The sequence below is a fragment of the Anabrus simplex genome, chromosome 2 (assembly GCF_040414725.1).
Source record: "Anabrus simplex isolate iqAnaSimp1 chromosome 2, ASM4041472v1, whole genome shotgun sequence".
In the NCBI taxonomy this organism is placed as follows: Eukaryota; Metazoa; Arthropoda; class Insecta; order Orthoptera; family Tettigoniidae; genus Anabrus; species Anabrus simplex.
In genome coordinates, this window is record NC_090266.1 from 121551434 (window position 1) to 121575230 (window position 23797).

General features: G+C 42.8%; 1 protein-coding gene across 3 annotated transcripts in view; it reads right to left on the bottom strand.

Annotated features, from left to right (window-relative positions):
• The window catches only part of Spec2 (CDC42 small effector protein Spec2), a 485439-nt gene that overhangs the window by 197930 nt on the left and 263712 nt on the right, over positions 1–23797 (bottom strand). For all 3 annotated transcript variants that reach the window (XM_067140341.2, XM_067140342.2, XM_067140343.2), the window contains one exon: positions 4147–4248. The gene's annotated coding sequence lies outside the window, so the exon portion shown is untranslated. The remainder of the gene's footprint in view (positions 1–4146; positions 4249–23797) is intronic.

Consider the following 23797-nt stretch of genomic DNA (forward strand, 5'->3'; position numbering starts at 1 on the left):
CCTTCTTGAAGTATGGGCATCCAGGAAACGAGGCCGCGTGCCTACCTTGGCAGTTCGCGCACCTCGCCTGATCCCGTAGCACCTTACATTCAGTGTGACGATGGGGACCGCCACATCTATTGCAGCGGGTGTTATTTCTGCAGCTAGCAGCATGGTGATCCAGTTGGAGACAATTATAGCATAATATTGTTAGAGTTGGTTGAGGTAGTGGCGGGTGAAGTTTAGGTGAGGGACGGGTGTGGGGGCGGTTGTGGGTGGTTGGTTGCTGAGTCGTAGGTTGTTGGTTCGGTGTGTGTTTCTTCTTAATAGCGTTGGGTGGTGGGGTGGTTTGAGTGGGAGTGGAAACTGTGTGATTGATGGCTTGAATAGTTCCATGTATGTGCAGAGCAGGGGGGTGAGGTTGGTATGGTTTGGGATTGAGCGTCTTGGTTTGTGGAATAGGTCTGTAGTGAGATATCTGCTATGGGAGGTGTGGTTTGGATAGTGAAATCAGTAGTTTGAGGAGTGGTGGTATGAACTTCTTTGGATCTTCCTTTTGGTTTGGGAGAGAGGATATCGACTTGTATGAAGAAATCTGCTGTGGGTGGAGTGACTTGAGTGGGGATATGATTTACTTGGGACATGTGATTGGTTTGGGATTGGAAGTCTTTTGTGGATGGTGTGGCTTGTGTGGAGATATGTTTGACTGCTGGTTTGGTGGGAGAGGGTGGGGAGGTTTGGGTTTGCAGGTTGACGGTCTTTGGTTCGATGATGACTTGCTGATTAGAGCTATTGTAGAGGGGATTTATGATGGTGGTTGTGGGAATATTTGTTGGTTCTAAGGCTTCGATGATGGTTCTGACAGATGGATTACGACGGGGAGTGACCATTACGAGGTTATTGTGAGACTTTTCTATGATGGCAAGGTATTCATTGAAGATAGGCGTAAGTGTGCCGATAATTGTTTTTCGGGCTAATGGGACTGGGTCAGGGTAGTTTAGATTGAAAATGAGAGACTGATGAAGGCATATGTTCGATGTGTTGCCTTGTATAGCTGTGAGACATGGACAGTGGTGGCAGTAGAGAGGAGGAGACTTGAAGCTTTGGAAACCTGGTGCTACCGGAGAATGCTCAAAATGAGCAGGATGGACAGAGTAACGAATGATGTGGTTTCACTAGAGCAAGAACCATCTACTGTGCCCTAACACAATGTTAACAACAATAGTAGAGGACTGCATAGAAGGGCAAAATCTGCGAGGAAGGCCGCGTCTGGAACGCAAGAGTCAAATTATGTCAGAGATGGAATGTGCTAACTGCATGGAACCGAAAAGGAAGGCCTAAAGAAGAGAAGAATGGAAGACTGCTGCAAATCAATCCATGGGTTGAGAACCGAAAGAGCAGATCAAAGAAGGTGTCGATGAGGCGACATCTGAGCTTACTCTGTACCAGTAATTTTAGAAGTATATTTCCGGAGATACGAGCTTACAAAATGGAGGTGGACTGAGTACGACTCACCGTTCTGGATAACGACGTTCTGGAGGTAAATGTAGAAGCAAAGTTTCGTGTCGCCGTCTGAGATCTCCCCAAAGAGAACAGAGTATTAGAGCCAACCATTTTCAGAATATCTCCAAGACATTGGGAAGGTAGAGTCAGACAGACACACGGACTAATAAACTATCATCATCAAAGCCGTTCAGAGATGTGTAGTACCCTCCTCAGTAGTAAACATCCTCTGTTTCATTGCATTGAAACCAGAGATGAGGAGTGTGTACTCGACAACCTTATGTGATCAGTAAGCTGAGGATTTTTCCTAAAAATGTACATTTGTTCCTGTAACGGTTAAAGATGCAGCGGGAAGTTAACAATCCGTTTTAGGTTAAATAATGACGAATAAAAGGCATTTGCAGTGCCAGTAAGTACCTAATTTGACCGTTACCGTCTATTTTCCAACAAATGCCTATTTAAGCACCTAGAACGTTAGGTTTTTACTTCGATATACCTCGTTGGTCGGGGGAGAATATAGTACGATCACGTCTTGTAAAGTTGATAGGACATACTCTCGATTTAGAAATAATTATCCTGACTGAAACGAGACCAATTTACATCAGAAAACCTTGAGAATTGCACACTAGTCGACTGTTATGTAGCTGGAGAGTAAGTTGTTTCAGTATAGTTGCATTCCGCCTTCAGTGAATTAAGGTTAGTAACAAACTGGTACTTCCAACCACACTAAACCGCGTATTTTAACACTGTTCAAGACATACTTCAAAGTTTAAAAAATTAACTTAATATACGAAGTATGGCGCCTTTGTTGAATGGCCGGCGTCGAGTCCATCGGTTCAGAAGATCCCAAGTTCGATTTCGGGGCGTGTCGGCGATTTTAACCTCGTCTGGTTAATTCCTCTGAGTCGAGGACTGGGTCTTTGTGTTTGTTCAAACACACTCCCCTTTACTGTATATTCCGCATCACACTATTGCCATAAAATAGGACAAAGTCCACATATTCAGCGCCTCCTAGCCCCCCGGGGAAGAATAAGAAATTAATACAGGTTTATACAGAATTTGTTAGCATCTGTTTCAGTGCCTATTTTAATATTTTTAATGTCTATTTAAGCCACCCAAACTGGAATTCTAATGCCTAAATATCCTCAGCATAGTGACCGATACAATGGCTGGACTAGAGTAATCTTCAAGACTGCATTATAAATCAATGTTGGCTTACACGTCATGATAACGGCTAACCCCACATTCGTGAATGCCAACAGGAACTGTACACGAATAGGTACTAAAGGCAAGAATATCTATTCGGCAGAGCTCATCTGGCACCCACTGACTACCAACTTATCAAGCATCTCAACAAACAAGAAATAACACATTTTTTCGGAAATGGAGATAACAGATTTCGTGAATTTCTTGCTTTCAAAGGGGGACATTTCTTCCGGACTGGCATTTGTTTGCTACAAGGACCAAAGAGCTACAGGAGGATCACACGCTATGTCGAATTAAACACTGTTCCTTGTGCATGCCTACACTCACACGTGTTCATTATTTTCCAAACGATCTGACTGATCAGCTGTATAGGCAGTGGCGTTATCCTACTGGATGTAGGCGAACTGCTTTTCTTGCTCAGCAGACATTTCAAAAAATGTCTGCACTATGTTTTGTACATAACGCTCCGAGTTACCTATATGCCTACTGCTATTCTAGATGCTAAAAGCCATACTGACTCTTTACTACACTACCTTCGTCAGTGGTACGATAGCAGTCGTGTCGGGCGTCATGTATTCTGTTATTCATCACGAATATCTCCGGATGAGCTGTTCAGCAAACCTGGCACAATTTCTTGTTCCTTATGTCACTGGAGATAAGACAGCATCCATAATTTTTAAAATGTATGCAACAGAAACTGATTTCCTAAGTACCTGCTCCTCTAACAAGGTGTGTGGGTTCACCCACTAAGAAATTCATTAAACTCGGAGCAAATACTACAGATGAAATACAATGACGATGTGGAAAGTGTGGAACTACGCAATCGCTCCAATGACAGGAAATTTACAACAATTGTTCGCCGGAAATCAATGCAGTAAACCGACTGAATTGTGTATAACGTGTGTATAGGTATTACAAAAAATTAGAAGTCCACCTCAATTGTAGACACAAATGGATTCTAGACATTTCTACCATCATGCAAAATCTGGAAACCTGATAGAATACTGTACTTCAATATGCCTATATCCCACTTCTATGGTGAATTACACTAGATTGCGGTATTAGACGGGCCCAACCAAATTCATCAAACTATACCCATGGGTGGTCAGACGACCACAACTACTTTGAACTGAACTGTTATGCATTGGACTCAGAAGTATTATCTGTTGTTCAACAATATGGTGCTGAAACCTACGCCTGGTGTACATGGCGAGCTTGGCTGAATGAATAAAGCACCACTGATGAATTTACCTCCGTTCATTTGTCACTTAAGTCCAATTTAAGAAGTATTCAATCAGGAAAGACTGCGCCTTTTCTCTCGTAAAAACTACTGAAGGAGGTGCCATAACGCTAATGTCAGACTTTTTAAGGAGTTCTTTGCATTTTATGCACAATGCATGATATTTAAATGTTTTTTAAAACAACATCTAATATTGCAAGTAGAGGTGAATTACATACCACGTGCCCCCACGTTTTACTCCAGTCAGCTGCAATACCGCACTCCCACTTCTTAGGGGTGCCAGAAGCAGCTACGGCGGGTTTAATTCTGGTCTGATGTCTCTGAGGATAGAAAAATAAAGTAAAAACATAGAACATCTTTCACACATTAAGTACAATATTATGAAAATGTGGAACAGTAATGTCACATTCGTAAACATCCATAAACCACAATAACAACAGTCGTTTACCGCAGGGATTCTTAAACGTGGTAGAGGTCGAGTTGTCACATTTAAAAAAACTCAATTGTCACCGACCTCAAGTAGATTGCCGGAAAAGGCATGATATAGTAGATTTAGATAAGAACTGGTTGGTTGCTATTTTAATTATCTTAGAAGTGAAGGTTCCACGATGTGTTGAACTATTTAGTTGTTTTTCCGGGTTGAAACGTGTTGTTGTTTTCTGTACAGGCAATATTGCTGCCTGGGAGACTGATTGCCTCGGATCGAGTAGGGGTATTTCAGTCGCCTTGATAAGGAATACTGCAATGTATTCGAAACGTCGGCAAAATGTACGGACTGCACAGAAAACAACAACCCGGAAAAAGAACTAAATATCTTTGAAGTTTATTCTTACCATATGAGCAAATTCGTGAATATTTAACTGGAGACTATTTTTCTAATACCCTATCACCTGTGGGAGGTCATAACATTACTACCGCCCCATTGAAGGTATGGATGTTGTTCACTCTCCCCAGGAAGTTCGATTGTGTTAATCTTGAGTTGTTTCTTGCTAAAATGAAGTTCTCTGCCATCTCACAGAAGGCTCTGGTTTGAATTCTGTCTCTCTCATAGATCGCAGATTTTCATTTATTCTAAGCTGAAGTATTATACAAGAAACGTTACCCGCTGCGATCTGCTCAGTGTTCGTGAGGTTGTAATTAGAGTACACACATTTAGATGAGGTTAAAATTTACACTCCACTTGATTGATCGGGTGATATCCCCATTAAAAATTTTATATTACTGATAGCGAGATAAAAGTGGTCGTAAACCGATAGGCCATCAGCATTCATAAACATACTGTTTTGTTAAACACTTCAAAGCCAAGCAAGGAAGCAAAATACGTCCCACGTTACGCAAATGAACTACTAGCAAAGCATAAAACAGTCTCTGGAAGGGAAAATGGAATAAGCTCTAATCTGCGACGCAACTACCGACTCGTCAGGCCACTGTGTGTGTGCAGTCTTGGTCGAAACTCAAGATCCAGTATCTGAACAGGAAATATTTTTATTAGAATGGGTGTTTCTAGATGCCGAACAGCAGAACGTGTCTCAAGCAATCCTGAGTGGTACTTTTGAAATTAACCATGACAACATAAATTATGTGATAACTGATTTTGTCCCGTAGGTCTATATGTTAAAATGTTGAGAGCTGTTGGAGTTACGGGAGAACATTTAATTCACATCACTTGCTGGGCTCATAAATTCAGCTTGTTCGCTGATGTCTTGCAAATGAATTTGAAAGAACTTAGTGTCGTTGTGCCGGAAACAAAGAACTGTTTTCACATGTCAAGGAAAAGTCAAACTTGATCTTTCACATCTAGACGAAAGCTTCCCAGATATGGCACTTTCATTGTATCCCAAGTCTGTGTTCAGGAGATGGGGAAAGTTGTTTTAAAACAGCCTCTTACATACATACAAATTGAGATATTGAGATATCCTTCAGTCATTTTTCAAACAATTGTCACCAACAATAGTTCCCATGGTAAATTAGTTGACAGAAATTGAAGATGCACGATTTTCCAACCTGGTAAAATTCCTAGCAGTATTTGCTTTTGAAAACTGCAAGTTTATTGCAGAAGTTTTCGAATTAGAAGGTTATCCATATTCTCATTGGCTGGCGTCATTAAATACAGAACTGAAGGATAGGATGAATGTAATTGCTTCTGGTCATGTTGGTGAACTAGTTAGTAAGATTATTGAAGGATTTAGTGACTCGTTAAAAAGTGAAGCAACTCTCCTCTTCAAAATTTTAGTGTCTTAGTAGTAAACAAAATTAAAAACCTGATACTAACATGTTATTTTGACTTTTGAATTAGTTATTTCAACCAACTAATGTAATTCAATCAAACTATAGAAATGTTTTGGCAATGGGTGTAAAAGGATAAAAATTGTCTGGCTGTAAAATGTTGAACCAGTCTGATATTTTGAATTTTGTCTGAATTTTGAAAATTCTGTTTTAAAATCTATTACGGTTCCCTGTTCATCCGATAATGCAGAGAGATTTTTTCTAAACATAATTTGATTATCAATGACCAAAGACGAGTAATGAAAGAGTGCTCCATCGTAACGTATGCTATGTTATCTTTCACAAGACTGGGTAGGAAGGCCCAGTGATATGTTATGTAATCGTAATCTGGAATATAATAAAATAATATTGGACGTTTATTAGTAATTTATAGGCTACATGTACCATTTATATAAATAATTCAAAACCACAATAATGAAAACCTTTAATGATCAATTTTAGAATTTCATTAAAGTGAAATTAACGCGATAGCAGCGATAACGCAAGATCTATTTCGCGAAATAACGCGAAAATGTGTAACTTTCTCGCGAAATCGTACAGAAATTAATGCGAAAAAGTCATGCCTCAAGCTATTATTATAATTTGTATGTAACAGTGTTTGAACAACTTTGTATGGTTTAATATTAAATAAATACTGCTATAAAACTTGTGGTTGTATACTCGTAACCAAACTGCTTCTTTTCGTATCGTAAATTTTAACAGGAATCAAACATGAATCTTTGTGAAGGCGACATGGCAACGAAACGCACCCGTTGGCCTTCCAACACGGCCAATCTACGTTTATATAGGCTGCATTATGAAAGTAATCTTTTTTTTTTTTTTTTCAAACAACCTTTCCCAAATATCTTATAAAGACTGGATACGCAGTAGTATATATGCATGTATGTAAGCTCACCGGACAAACAATTTGTCACCCTAGTGCGCACGCACAGATGGATCGTTAAGCCTGTACAGATGGAGCAGCGAACGAGTCCCGAGCTCAACTGTACGCACACTGCCTCTACGTGAGAATAAGGCAGTAGCAATGAGTATCATAGATTGGGCCCGCTCACTCAGTTGACCACTAACATGAACGAATACGTTTATTTAAACATTTTGGATGATCAGATGATGCCTCTCAGTCCACATCTGCATGATGAGTATGCTACTGATACCCCGATGTTTCAAGCGGACTGTGTACGTCAACATGGGTAGATGTGAGGATGTGACAGAACAAAAACGGGCAATCGTGTTTTGCCGTGCCCATGGTCATACGGTGCGTGAAGTTGCTGGATTTGTTGGTGTTCCGCAGCGGACTGTTCAACGTGTCTATAAGCAGTGGTGTACTATACGTGGCCACGTAACACGACATAAGAAATGTGGTCGGAGAAAGATCCTGACTGACTGTGAGAGGTACCAGAGACGCGTTTCACAGCTTGTAAATCAAAATCGCTTCCAAACTCAAAAGGAAATGTTGCAGTCAGTGAATGAAGGTACATCCCTACCTGTTAGTGAGAGAACATTGAGAGGGGAACTGCATGCAGTGAACATTTGAAGTCGGTCACCTCGCAAGAGGCCATTGCTAACACAGGCACATAACGCTGCGCGTCTTCAATGGCTATAAATAATCGAACGTATACAGAAGCTGACTGGCGGAACATAATGTGCTCTGACGAATCACGTTTTTGCCTGTATTCCAATGACGCACGTCGTCGAGTGCAACGAAGCCCAAATGAAGAATTTCATCCTGGAGGTGTGCAAGGTCAGGTTCAAGCCGAAGGTGGGTCTGTGATGTTTTGGGGGTGTTTTTCGTATCATAGATTGGGCCCGCTCACTCAGTTGACCACTAACATGAACGAATACGTTTATTTAAACATTTTGGATGATCAGATGAAGCCTCTCAGTCCACATCTGCATGATGAGTATGCTACTGATACCCCGATTTTTTAAGATGACAACAGCAAAATTCATCGGGCTGGACAAAATATGTGCTTGGTTTTTAACGAATACTCACCCACCATATTACCTCTCACTTGGCCTGCAAAATCACATGACACGAACCCCATTAAACATCTGTGGAACATGCTGGAACAGCGGGTAAAACTCCGACATCAGCATGCCCGCAATTTGATGGAACTGCGTGATCAAATCCTCAGCGAGTGGCTCAACCTGGATGCGACGTACAGGCACAACCCTGTGGACTCACTTCCTAACCGAATCCAGGCGGTTTTCATCTAGTGACACGGTATTAAATGATGCTTGTAATGATTTCTGCAGGAGTGACTGATTTTGTGTCCGGTGAGCTTATGTATGAATGAATGCATGTGTGTATGGTCACCTCAACCATCCCCCACAAAAAAAAATGAGCGCATGGCACTGTGTGTTCCTCGCATTTAATATATTATCACACTTCATTTTTATTATTCTGAAAGTGTAATTCACCTCCTACGTAGATATAAACACTGTGAATAGCCACAAGAAGTATCTCTCTATAGGCTCAATTGCTTCAGAGAAGAGTGTACCTGCGAGGAACTCATACAATACTGTGCGCTCATTCTATTTTTGAACGGTTGTACAATCATTGAAGGAAAGCTCACCATGGAGGAGCCATATCAGGGACAGTAGGCGGATACAGGCAGAGAACATAGTAGCAAAAGCAAAACATTAAAAACACTGCACAACACTAAGATCCGCATTGACCAACGTCAGTTACTTTTGCTGTTATCTTAAATTTCCAAGACTCGGATAACTCACACTTCTGTATTCACCACAGAATCTATTATCTCGATTTACCAAAACTAAGTTTTCGTTTCAATCTGAATCTGAACCTTAATTTTTTTCATACTGACGCAAGGAAAATAAACGACTACAGGCTACCGCCATTATCAAAACTTAAAAAATGTAAAATATAACACTATATATTGCGCATAGTTTTTGCAAGAAGTAATGGTTTCGTCCCCGTTCGTGTAATAGCACTTTGTTCCTAGGTGATAAAAAATTGCAAACTGTCTCAATTCTCACCTTGCGTAGCGAGCCTCATTACCGCACCGCCATCGGCGTTTACTAATTCGGTATAATCACATAGGCTTTCGTGGTGCTCTTTAAGGGTCTAAATAGTCTGCGGGCTGTATATTTACCAGACAACTGCCCCCGAGGTCAGTAGATTTGCTGATACGTTAAAGAGCCTCTTTTCAAAACAAAATTCCGACTCTTCACCATAGTTTGGCGCCATTGGTAGCTGAAAGGACATTAAACACATAGAATCAGAAACATCTTCCAGCATTAAACTGAATAGATAAGCAGTATTGAGCGCTATACACATAGGTAGTTATCCATACATCGGAAGGCATTTTACTTCACCTTTGACGGAAATCGTACGGATCAAATAAATGAAAACAATTGCTGTGCAGCTACGGCAGGCCCCGCATTTTCTCGTCAGATCGAGGACGGCCTTGAGATGCCGGAATGGGGCAGAGTTACAATCCCGGAGAGCGGCTTAGAAACAAAAGCCGGCCGATGAGCGGAGGGTGTACCGCCTTGCGTTTGCCGATGACAACGTGCTACGTGATTGGTCGAATCTCGTATTCTCCGACGAGAGCACGTTTTCCTCGACGAACGATTGGCCGGTACGCGAGTTTCACCCTTTCCGTACCCGAAACAATCCAGCATAAGTGGACGGGCATCGGCGCTACGGCCGTGCATCTGTTGCGTGTTGGGGTTGGATGAGCTCTCGCGGGATAGGAATGCTACACAGAATGGAGCAACGTCTCGCCGAAGGGAAAATGTGCACGTTTTAGTGAATGTTATGGTTCCTTCCGTGCGGATTATTCATCCCGCCGGTGTTACACAACTTCAGCAGGAACTGCCTTCGAACCACACGTCCCAATTAGTTCAGGAATGGTTTGAAAAGCAAAGTCAGGTTGAGCTTATCGCCTGGCCACTTTGTGGGATAGGCTGGGATCGAGACGTTGACTACCACTAGACTTAGGTTACCCCCTTCTGATGGTTGGTTTAACGAACGTCAACCCTTAAGAGTTCTGAGCTGCAGCCAATAGCCAAAGGAGAAGCCTGCTGTGTTGTCACGGCTACTTAACAAGCTACTGCCCTGGCCTTTGGTACTGCCAACACTCAACACCTGATGAGTGGAGATGGTAGCCTAAGGTTTAACAAATTAAAGCCCAGCTTTGTGGATAAATGGATAGAATGCTTGCCTTTGGTCCGATGGCCCTGGTTCAATCCTCAGAATCAACCTCGTCGTACTGCTAATTCCCCTGGCTTAGGGACTGGGTATTTATGACGTCTTCGCCATTCATTCATCCTCATTAGGTCACCACCAAGCTATACACATGTCATGCACTATTATCATTAAATTAAAAAATTGAATTTTACAGCGGCCGTACCCATCGTTCACTGGTTTATTAGCTTCCCCGGGAGATCAGTGGTGGTGTCCGACCCACGATCACGGGTTCGATTGTAAACAACAAAACAGAACACTACACCTGAAAGACTGCATTTCATTTTAACAGATCTACCTATAAGAAAGAAAACTATATTACTCCTATAACAGGAGTTGCGGTGTCTTCCTACACGAATGTACAAGTAGAAGTAAACGGGAGTGAAATACCAACACACTGTATTTATACAACCTGTGATAATTTTCGGTGAATGAAGTCGGAAAGGTCGATCCGGCAACACTGGCGACACAGCGCTGCACCTGCATAGCAGCAAGTTTTGACCACCTGCTCCCAACGTTGTTCAGTTGAGCATCGTGTGCGTGCCGTGTAAGACATGTTTGACACAGTGAGTGTTTAGTGCGTTGGTTCTGAATTGCGAAAAGGAACATGAACGACCAAAAGATCAATGTACAGTTTTGTTTAAGCTTGGCAAGATACCGAAAGAAACGCATGCGATGCTGGTACGTGTTTATGAAGATCAAATACTGCCCTTGAAGTGTGTGTACGAGTGGTTCGCCCGTTTTCCAGGAGGCCGGGAAAGTGTTTCTGACAACCCCCCTAGCGGAAGATCGGTGACCGCCGTCAGTGAGGAAAACAGTGAGAAGGTGAGGACACTAATCACGAACAATCGGCGATTAACTGTGCGCAAGATAGCGGATGAACCGCAGATTAACCGTGAATCCGTGCGACAAATCGTTACCCAGAAGTTAGGGAAGAGGGGAAACGTGTTCTCGTCTTGTGCCACATCACTTGACTGACGATCAGAAGGAGGCACGTTTAGAGGCTTCACAGGATTTTGTCGAAACGGCGGATGAGACACCAAATTTCATGAACTGTATTGTCACTGAGGATGAAACCTGGTGTCTCAGGTACGACCCTGAAACGAAACGGCAAAGCATGGAATGGCGTTATCCGGGATCTCCTCGTCGGAAAGAGGTCAGAGTCGAAAAGTCACGCATCAAAACGATGCTCATCACCTTTTTCGATAGAGATTTGACGATATTCCTGATATCCAACGAAACGTGGCGAGGCTTTTGAACACCATCCGAAAGGAAGCCTTCCTGCAAAGTTTCCAGGACCTGTATCGCCGATCTCAGCAGTACATAGTTATGGGAGGGGACTATTTCGAACGACAGTAAGGTCACTGTCGTGCATTGTTCATCCATGTTGATAGTAAACCGAACTTTCTTGTCACAGGTTGTATAATTAAGTCAGAAGTATGAGGTGAGGAAGTATATACGATGAGTAACGCATGGCTGTTCTTTAGCCGAGGCGAATTGACGGAGCGAAGCCTAGCACACTATCCCCCGGTCCCCGCACCTATCGGACATACATCAGCAAGTCGCGTGAGGCGGGTCGAGGGAAGAGAGACGCAGAGCCTGGGCTGCAAGATCAGTCTCCTATGCCTTGCCCTCAGAAATACGTCCGACGTTTTTTTTTTCTCAATGCTTTTAAGTTTTGTAAACGGAACAATGTGTCAGACGCTTACATTATAATGTGCTTTAGACTATCGTTTACACTTGAGATTTGGGCTTCAAAAATAGCCTTGGTAGTCCTCAGTATACACCACTGCATGAAGCCCATCGAGAAGAAGAGAGAAATGGTGGAGACCTGACTCGATCTCGCGCCAAATACGAATGACGCTCTCTGGATTAGTGTTAGTTCGGCTTGGGACGAGGTGGCAGGTGTCGACAATACGTATGCGTCTGCCCTATCGATTCCATGGCCACACGCCTGAAGAGGTCACGCAGAACGGCGGCGCATCCAACGGCCCTTTCCAGCACCACAAATAAGTCCACTCACTGCGAATAATGGCAGATTAAATAAAGGAAGTTACGCGACTTGCCATATATGCCAGTATAAGAAAAAATAAGCATACAAATATTTTACCCAACCGAGTTCGACCTCTTCAACACCAGAGGCGAGCGGCAGAACTCACGATTTAGCACGCACGGCTACCGCCTTGGCTAACTGAGCCTGAACGTTCGGAGGCACTTCATAAAACGACCCCCGGAAAAAATATAGTGCACACACTAGGACTAATGTGCCCACTGGACGCATAGATTATGCCCTAGGCTCAGAGATGTAACAAACCAAGTCCTGTGGCCGTAAAAGGACAATGAAATAGAATGTAACTCGGCAGGGTCATGTTGCAAATCCTATCCTCCGACCTGTACGCGTTGCGGACAGACATACCTTCCAGCGGACGCTCACTTTTTGTGTCGGGAAATGTGTATTAACACTTACTGTTTAATGTATCTGGTAACAATTAACTACGATGCCTATACAAGACCTCACAATTGAAATTCACATCATAATATCAAAGTAATACATTCAGTGTGGAGAAGCGAGTGCTTGTATAAGAAGTTTGATCACATGACCTTCGCGGACGTAAGAACCAAAATAGTGGGTAGGCATATCCATGTTAAACCACGTAAATACGACATAACACAATACCCCTTTACATAAACCACAGAATGCAAAGCACATAATAGTAAAAACATTACATTTGTTCTCCGACAATGTTCCAATATGGGTTGCATACCACCTAGCGTAAACAAAAAATTCCTCCTAATATCTGGTGTTCGGAGAGGTTCCGATACTTTTTTTTTTACAACTGGCTTTAAGGCGCACCGACACAGTAAGTCTTATGGCTACGACGGGACAGGAAAGGGCTCGGAATGGGAAGGAAGCGGGCCTGGCCTTACTTTGCCTGGTGTGAAAATGGGAAATCATCTTCAGGGCTGCCGACAGTGGGGTTCGAACCCACTATCTCCCTAATGCAAGCTCCACCTGCGCGTCCCTAACCACACGGCCAACTCGCTCGGTGGTTCCGAAACAGAGTAGGCTACTTAACGCCTGTTCATCTCAACCTTTTCCCACGCCCCTGCAATAATACTGCTGTGTTTTGAAGCGGGAAAGTCGCATTTGAACCTAGTATTCGGTGAATAGCGGTCTAATAGTAAAAGATCTAATCGGGTTGTAGCAATAACTATCCTAGTAACGAGTGTAAAATAATGCGAGAAAATCTCTCTCTCTCTCTCTCTCTCTCTCTCTCTCTCTCTCTGGTCGTATTCAGATTCACAGTTCAGAGCACAGAACACCTGTTTTCCCAGTATACTGATCCTTCAACGCTACCTATGGCAACCAATAGTAATACATGTGAAACGAACTCCTGTTTACATTCTGCAACATTTCGTGTGACGAGACTTACTTCACAAGGGTCAAATATTCCTACACCACTGAGTACTGAAATCAAAATTGGGTTGATTCAGCCCTGCTATTCCATAAACTTGGGGTAAAGTACGTTAAGGATATAATGCCAACTGGTAATATCAGTTGAAAACGAAGGTAAGAAGGTATGTTACATCTAAGCACTAGTAAATTAATATGAAGACATTATCACAAACAATCTAAAATATTAAGACCTACGAGGGTGGAGTCATAAGTCATTGCAACTACTTTTTTTTTCTCGCGAACAGAAGACAGCACATAAAATCTAAGGTGTGCATTTGGAAATATAGGATATGTACTTATGCATAGTGCCTGAAGACAAATTCTGACTTCAGGAGATTCTCGTAGGAAAGTGACAGAACACAGGCCATTGGTAAACATTGTTTTATTATGGTATAGACAGCAAATACACAAGACTACGTATAAAGGACAGGTCTCCACTGGTTACAAACCTTCGAAATAATCACCCAAGGTTTCCACGGTGCGTACATCTTTGCACATGGACACTGGACGGCCTAGGCGAGGCAAATCGGCAGTTGATACCCTACCCCGTTTGAACGTCTCCACCCACCCCGCCACTGTTCTATAGGGCATGGCATGCACACCTAATGCTTTCCGCAGCTCTGCATGGCATTGGCGTGCATTTCTGCCGCGGAGAACTGCTATTTTATTTTTTTATTTTTTTTTTTTTTGCTATGGGCTTTACGTCGCACCGACACGGATAGGTCTTATGGCGACGACGGGATAGGAAAGGCCTAGGAGTTGGAAGGAAGCGGCCGTGGCCTTAAGGTACAGCCCCAGCATTTGCCTGGTGTGAAAATGGGAAACCACGGAAAACCATCTTCAGGGCTGCCGATAGTGGGATTCGAACCTACTATCTCCCGGATGCAAGCTCACAGCCGCGCGCCTCTACGCGCACGGCCAACTCGCCCGGTAACTGCTATTTTAATATAGGATCGTTGCTCCTGCTTGTTGATTTCCATTTTGTGACGCTCTCGCTCACACACTGAACTTGGGGGCATGCTTAGACATACACTGTTGTTTACATACACCACCTCGTGGCATCTTACGCAAGTACATACCGTAAGTTTCCCAATGCATATCTTAGATTTTCCGTATTGTTTCCTGTTCGCGAGAAAAAGAATAGTTGCTATGACTTATGACTCGACCTACGTATTAAAAACATCCCGCAATTCAGATTATAGAGCACACCTCACTGATGAGCTTGTCTCGAGAGCACTGACGGCTACAGATTGTAGTGGTGATGATTGATTTTATTTATTTATTTATTTATTTATTTATTTATTTATTTATTTAGCGGATGACTTTTAGTGCGGGGAATGTCCGAGGATATGTTCGGCTCGCCTGCTGCAGGTCTTCCTATCTGAAGCCCATGGGGGACCTGCACGTCTGGATGTGGGATGATTATGACGACGTAGGGAGGGAGTGAAACCCGGTGTCGGCACACAGCTTACTCCTGTCGAACTACACCAGGGGGTCTGTTCAAGGCTAAACGGGTCCTTCCGACGGACGAATCACCATCAATAGCGTCATATGCCCTTATTCCATATGAACACTGCAGAAGGGTTTGTAATGTAATCAAGGCTGTTGGCACGCAATCTAGAGATTATAAATTACATACCACCAAATCTCTTACCCCGCTGGATAGCATTCTGATGGTAAAAATGTTTTCCATGAACGGAACTCGAGCTGGCTAACCCCCGCGTCAGACCATATAGACTTGACGCCGTAACGATCATGGCCACCAGGCGGGCATGATGAAGATGATTTATTATTATTACTATTATTATTATTATTATTATTATTATTGCTTTAAGGGGCCTAACGTCTACGTCATCGTCCGGACTTCAAACTGAAATGAATCTACTCAAAGGAACATAAGTTAATAAACGCGCACATTATCATCAGTCTTTAAAGTGCACACACTACAAATGATTCAAAATAGAATATACAAATTACAGAGTGCAAGTAATTGATTATTATGGCAAGAAAGAAGATCTTTTTACTGGCAATATTCATTGCAAATAAGTACAGTGCATTCTCGTTGCAGTTTCGTAAGTAATAATATTCCACTACAGGATGTCTGTCCAATAAATCTCGGGAACCCCTGTTAGGTCCTCACCAATCTCCAAAATATAATAAATTTGAAGTATCCATTCCACTGCATGCATATCCTGACTCACAAAACTATTACCAACCAGTAACGTTCAGTTGGATTTACTAAAGTGAAGGTTTTAAAAATATAGCGTATTGCATTTATTATCATAAAATAAAGTAATCGTTCAAGCTAATTCAACACCAGCATTGATCAACTGAAAACCCGAAGTTATATGGAACTGAAACTGCCCATACGAGTTACATAAGAGGGTTGGTCAACTTGATACAAATGGATGACAAGTGATATATAAGAAGAATATCCGATGAATACGAAGAGGAAGTTAGCAATTTATTTAAAAACAATTTTGAAGAATAATCACTAAAGACGAAGCAATGGATAATGGGTGAGTGAATAACAGAGTTCCTAAACGGTGAACTCAGCCTCGATCGAACTCTAGCGGCCGTGATTTTCCTCAGTCACATATAGACTATCTATGAAAACATCAGTACCTCCGATCGCACTCTGACGGTAATCACTCTGAAATGACCTCGCTAAGATTGATGTATATAGAAAAATGAAACCACAACCAGAAAACAAGATAAGACGTCATTAATTACGTACATCGACATCCGTGGTTGAAGAGCATGTGAAGAAAACGATTCATTGGAAGCAGCAGATAAATAACCCAACAACTGAGTGCAATTGATAAAATCCTCCTCGAAGTTAGATAATAATAATAATAATAATAATAATAATAATAATAATAATAATAACAGGACCGAGCAAGTTGCTGCGCGGTATATATTACGTAGCTATCAACCTGCATTCGGGAGATGGTAGGTTCGAACCCCATTGACGGCAGCCCTGAAGAAGATTTCCGAGGATTCCCATTTTCACACCGGACTGTACCTTAAGTCCACAGTAGCTTCCTTCTCACTCCTAGCCTTTTCCTCTCCCATCGTCGCCATTAGATTTATCAGCGTTGGTGTAAAAATTATAAAATTAAAAATAAATAATAATAATGTTATTTGCTTTACGTCCCACTAACTACATTTTTAAGGTCTTCGGAGACGCCGAGGTGCCGGAATTTAGTCCCGCAGGAGTTCTTTTACGTGCCAGTAAATCTACCGACACGGGGCTGTCGTATTTGAGCACCTTCAAATACCACCGGACTGAGCCAGGATCGAACCTGCCAAGTTGGGGTTAGAAGGCCAGCGCCTTAACCGTCTGAGCCACTCAGCCCGACATATAAATAAAATAAAAAGGCTGCCTAATGTATTTGGTCCGGCACTCGCCTTCACTGTTCAAGGTTGCGAGATCGAGTCCTAGCGGAGTCCGTTGGCATTTACGAACGCTTAAATGCGAGAGACCTGTTCTAGTATATGCAGTCGTGGAACTAAGTAATCATACACTAGTGTAGAAAAGAGAGCTTTATTTTTGCCACTATGAAAACTAAAATACTCATTGCATTTGTAACATCGTATTCACAAACACGCACACAGGAGACGCTGTCAATTGTGTACCTTGTTTTATTTACAAATTGTAAACATTTTATACACACAAACTAATGACTGCCATCTTGAACAAAACACTTCACTCGAAGAAGAGGACTGCCACATTAGCGTGTCAACCAACTACCAACACAACAAAATCCCAACATGAGTTCACACACTCGGCTGACGACTTGCCCCCACAACTCCATTCAACTCCCAAGACGGTAATTTATATTTACTGCCTGGCCAGGCTTCTAGAAAAGTATGACACAACACGTTTTTCTCGTATATTCTCGAGACTGCAATAAACGAAATGGATAGACATACATAATCATTATAGACAGTTATGCCATTCAGCGTTCAATCTGCAAGCCTCTGTGAACGTACTAAACGTCGCCACAATCATCTATTTGCAATTAGTAATATGGCCTCATTTAGTTCTATACCTCTTATCTTTCAATCGTTAGAAACTGATTCTAACCATCGTCGCCGGTCTCCATCTACTCCTCTTACCCTCTAAAACATAGTCCATTATTCTCCCAGGTAACCTATCCTCCTCCATTTGTCTCACATGATCCCACCACCGAAGCCGGTTTATGCGTACAGCTTCAGCCCTCGAGTTCATTCCTAACTTAGTCTTTTGTTCAAACCTGTTTGTACCAGCAATTATTCTCGCTACTTTCATGTCTGTTACTTCTAACTTATGAATAAGCTTTCGCTCCCATAAAGCAAAGTTGGTCTGAAAAGAGACCGATAAAAATATAGTTTCGTCCGGGAGCTGAGTTCCTTCTTACAGAACACTGTTGATCACAACTGCGAGTTCAATGCATTAGCTTTACTACACCCTGATTCAATCTCACGTACTATACTACCATCCTGGGAGAACACACAACCTAAATACTTACAATGTTCTACCTGTTCCGGCTTTATTATCACCAATCTGACATTCAATTCTGTTGAATTTCTTGCCTACTGACATCAATTTAGTCTTCGATAGGCTAATTTTATACCATACCTCTTGCATCTATTTTCAAGTTCCAAGATATTAGACTGCAGGCTTTCGGCACAATCTGCCATGAGGACCAAGTCGTCAGCATAGGCCAGAACTGCTTACTACATTTCCACCTAACTGAATCCCTCCCTTCCACTTTATACCTTTCAGCAGATTATCCACGTAAACTACGAACAGCAAAGGTGAAAGATTACAGCCCTGTAAGAACCTTGAACCAAGAACTCATTCCACCATCAATTCTCACTGCAGCCCAATTGTACACATAAGTGCCTTTGATTGATTTTAATAATTACCTTTAACTCCATAGTCCCCCAGTATGGCGAACATCTTTTCCCTCGGTACCCTATCATGTGCTTTCTCTAGATCTACGAAACATAAACACAACTGTGCATTCCTCTCGTAGCATTTTTTAATTTACCTGGCACATACTGAAAATCTAATTCTGACAGCCCGTCTGTGGTCTCGAACCACACTGGTTTTCGTCCAACTTCCTCTCAACCACTGATTGCAACCTCCCTTCCAAGATGCCAGTGAATAATTTCCCTGGTATACCAATCAATGAGATACCTCGATAATTGTTGCAATCCTTGCTGTTCCCTTGCTTATAGATAGGTGCAATTACTGTTTTTGTCCAATCTGAAGGTACCTTACCAACACACCACGCTAATCTTATTACTCTATGAAACCATTTCGTCCCTGTCTTCCCACTATACTTCACCATTTCAGGTCAAATATCATATATTCCCAGTGCTTTATGACAATGAGATTATTTACCGTCCTTTCCATTTCCTTAAGCGTAATTTCACCAACATCACTTTCATCCTCCCCATGAGCTTGGTTGTTCGCGATACCACCAGGAAGGTTTCCATTTATGTTGAGAAGATTTTCAAAATATTCCTTCCAGCTGTCCAGTGATTCCCTGGGATCTATTATGAATTCACCTGAATTACTAAAAGCACTGTTCATTTCCTTTTTTTACTCCCTTCCTAAGATTCTTTATTACGGTCCAGAAAGGTTTCCCCTGCTGCTTGACTAGCCTTTCCAGGTTATTACCAAAATCTTCCCACGACTTCTTTTTGGATTCAACAACTATTTGTTTCGCTCTGTTTCTCTCATCTACGTGCAATTCCCTGCCAGCATGAGCCCTTGTTTGGAGCCATTTCTGAGAAGCCTTCTTTTTACGTTTACAAGCTGCTCTCACTTTACCATTCCACCAAGATGTTCGCTTTCTCCCGTCTTTACGCACAGTCGTTCCTAGGCATTCCCTTGTTGTTTCTACTACAGCATCCCTGTATGCCTCTCATTCTCTTCCTACACCCTGAACCTGCTTAATGTCCACTGTTCGAAACTTCTCAATAATCACATCCATGTACTTCTGTCTAATTTCCTCATCCTGGAGATTGTCTACCCGTATTCGTTTGCAGACTGATTTCACTTTCTCTACCCTAGTAGTGTTGGCTACTGAATGCATGATTCGAAGCAGTGTATCGATTCATTCAAGTGTCCGAGTGAATCGATTCACAGGAAAGGCGAGCTCACGGCACACGATTCAGCTTACTCCCAGCGGACAGTGCTGAGTGGCGCCCTCACTGGACGTTGACAGGGAGCCGAGCTTCCGCTGCAGCGAGCCAGTGTATCATGGCACATCAAAAGAATCGTGAACGAGCGCGGCTCAGTGAGACATGATACACACGGCTCCTTATCGGCTCACTGGACACGCGGAGAGCCGAGCTTCCGCTGCGGCGAGGCATACAGTGAATCATGGCACATCGAAAGAATCGTGAACGAGCGCGGCTCAGTGAGACACATGATACACACGGCTCCTTATCGGCACACTGGACACGCGGAGAGCCGAGCTTCCACTGCAGCGAGACATACAGTGAGCCATGCTAGACTGAAAGAATCGTATGCTATAATGGACTCTCGAGCTCAGCTCATTTGAAAATAATGCCCATTTGCATTCACTGTCCTCTTCTTACAGGGAGGTTGAAATAATAGATGGATTTATTTGCAGTGTTAAAAAGGTAGTCACAACATAATTCTGAAGTAGCTAGTAAGTAGGTAGGCTATTAAGTTATACTATTTATTAGTTTAATGAATCTTAGTATTATAACTTAGTTGACATTTGACAGTTAAACTCGACTCTAGCCTGCCCTATGACTATGAGTCATGCTCATGAGTCATGACCACTCAAAAGTACCTGTTTTATATTGGGAAAAACGGCTCAGTATTCTCTCAGTTCATATGTCACATCGTTGCACAAGACTTCAATCATATGTGGACAGACGCAATAACAGTATGTTGAATCAGAAAACCAGCGGGCTACTGTACATCTCGGGTAGCCTATACAAAATATGACGATTTTAAAAAATCCTCAGCTGATAGAAAACTACTTTAAAAAAAAGACTGAGCGAGTTGTCGTGCGGTTAATATCGCGTGGCTATGCGCTTGCATTCGGGGGATGGTGGGCTCGAATCCCACCGTCGGCAGCCGTTAAGATGGTTTTTCCGTAGTTTCCCCATTTTCACACCAGGAAATGCTGGGACTGTACCTTAATTCAGGCCATGGCTGCTACCTTCCTAACCTTTCCCACCCTGCGTCGCCGGAAACCTTCGATGTATTAGAGTAACTAGCATTTTTTTCTAAGAAAGGAGTTCATAGTATGAAGACCAGATGGCAGCTGCGAGCACTGAATGCTGTTGCTGCTGTCTTACCAGCACATACTACACAGATGCAGTAGGAGCGGTGACCAATGAGCCGTGAATAGGATCACTGTATCGATTCAGTAACGTGAACGGAATCAAATGAATCGATTCAGTAAAATGAATCGAATGTCTCGTCACGATACCCTAGGCCTAGAGATACCGGTACTTAGTTCACTACAGATCAGACAGTGGTCTGTATCATCGAAAAATCCCCGAAAAACACGTACATTCTTAACAGACTTCCTGAATTCGAAGTCGGTTAAGATATGGTCTATTATGGATCTGGTACCCTAGCTTACCTGTGTAGCGGTGAATAGCCTTATGCTTGGAGAATGTATTCGTAACTACTAAACCCATATTAGCACAGAATTCCAGCAAAACGCTTCCCATTCCCGTTAGCTTCCTATATCTTCACCACATTTACCAACCGCCCTTTCGTATCCTTCAGTTCTATTTCCAACTCTCGCATTGAAATCGCCCATTAGCACTATACGATCCTTGCTGTTCACCCCGACTACGATGTTACTCAATGCTTCATAAGACTTGTCAACTTCATCTTCATCTGCACCCTCACATGGTGAATACACTGAGACAATTCTCGTCTTAATCCCTCCAACTGCCAAATCTACCCACATCATTCGTTCATTTACGTGCCTAACAGAAACTATGTTGCGTGCAATATTATTCCTGATAAACAGTCCTACCCCATACTCTGCCCTTCCCTTTTTTAACACCCGTCAAGTACACTTTATAATCTATATCTTCCTCGTTATCTCCCCTCACCCGAATATCACTTACTCCTGGCACATCCAGATGCATCCTGTTAGCTGACTCAGCCAGTTCTACTTTCTTTCATAAGCCCCTTCAATACTGATAGCTCCCCATCGAATTCCATTTCGTTCGCCAAGTTGTTTCCAATGAGTACCTCGCCTGTCAAATGAGTGGGACTCCGTTACTCCCGTGAGTCCGAGGCTTGCTTAAAATGTTCTGAGCTCGGTAAATTCATGAAGCAGTATGGTATCGTACTCGCACATAGTCCATGTGGGGACCTCTCCTCTAACGGGTTAGGGACGATCGGTGGACTGTATAGTCCTAACCGCCTGAGCACAAGGAGGGCCACGACTCAGAATATGTCTGAGATGCCCACTCCCATTCCATATCAGGACCACTCACTAGGACCACTTACTAGGCTACGCAGCCGTTGCCCATGGTTCACGAACTAGGACGTGACTACAGTAAACCACACCATGAATCCCCCCCCCCCCCATGTTATATAAAACTCGTGACAAAGCTGCGTTGATCTGGACTATTACCCTGTGTTGCACAAGATTACATTGGATTTATACATCATATTTAAAGGTAATAATAAATTATATACTATTAATTACGTGTTCTTACGTTAAATAAATAAAGTCGTATTAATACAGAAACAGTAGACGTATCGTGACATAACCTCACACGTTTTGTTACACAAGACAGATCTTTTTTTTTTTTTGCTAATTGCTTGAGGACACACCGACACAGATAGGTCTTTGCTAGTTGCTTTACGTCGCACCGACACAGATAGGTCTTACGGCGACGATGGGATAGGAAAGGCCTAGAAGTTGGAAGGAAGCGGTCGTGGCATTAAGGTACAGCCCCAGCATTTGCCTGGTGTGAAAATGGGAAACCACGGAAAACCATCTTCAAGGCTGCCGACAGTGGGGTTCGAACATACAACAAACACAAACAATACATGATACGACTACGATTTATGCGAAATATAGTCCGTACATAACTACGTAATTAATAATAATAATAATAATAATAATAATAATAATAGGCGTAAACAATTCATAGCCACACCTCACAAGTAATAATAACAATAATAGCACCTACTAATCGAGCTCAATATTTCTACTATTTACCCACGGGCTTAGAAAATTGTTTCCAAGTTATACTAGTCCATTACACTTGCATCAATATTCCCCATATAGCCTGAAACAGTTTGAACAGTCTATCACGCTCGTCGACTTTGCCTTGGTCGTAGATTATATCTTCTTACTTCCTCGACGTCGCTGTATGTGCTCTCCTTCTCTTGACCGGGTCGTGCTATGCCGGGGTTCAGTGACGCCTCGCTGCCAGCCTCCTCCTCGGTGGTAGTCGATGCGTTCTCCTCCTCATGACTCGATTGTGCCGTGTCATTAGTAGCCTCTCCTCCAAGTGGACCCGTGACAGTACCAGGCTTACTCTGTATGCGCAGCGGTTGGGTGACTTGCCGCAATTCCGATGCGTGGACCTTGACAGGAGGCTTGATCTTTAGTAAGTAGACCCTATGGCCCATCTGCTTATCGAACTCGACACGACCAACCCACTTAGGTGCGAGATCTGCGTGAAACCCTCCAATCGTATTACTGACTGGGTGGTTACGTCGCAGTACTTATTGGCCTGGTAGTAAGATCTGGGTCTCTTCGACATCCTGAGCCTTGGCCTGGGTAAGAAATCTCTTCTCGGCCAAAGCTTGATTTTCCTTAATGTCCTGTTGCTGCTTATGCTGCCAATCTGCTAGGGAAACAGCTGCATCATCTTGACGAGAAATGGGTGGTGG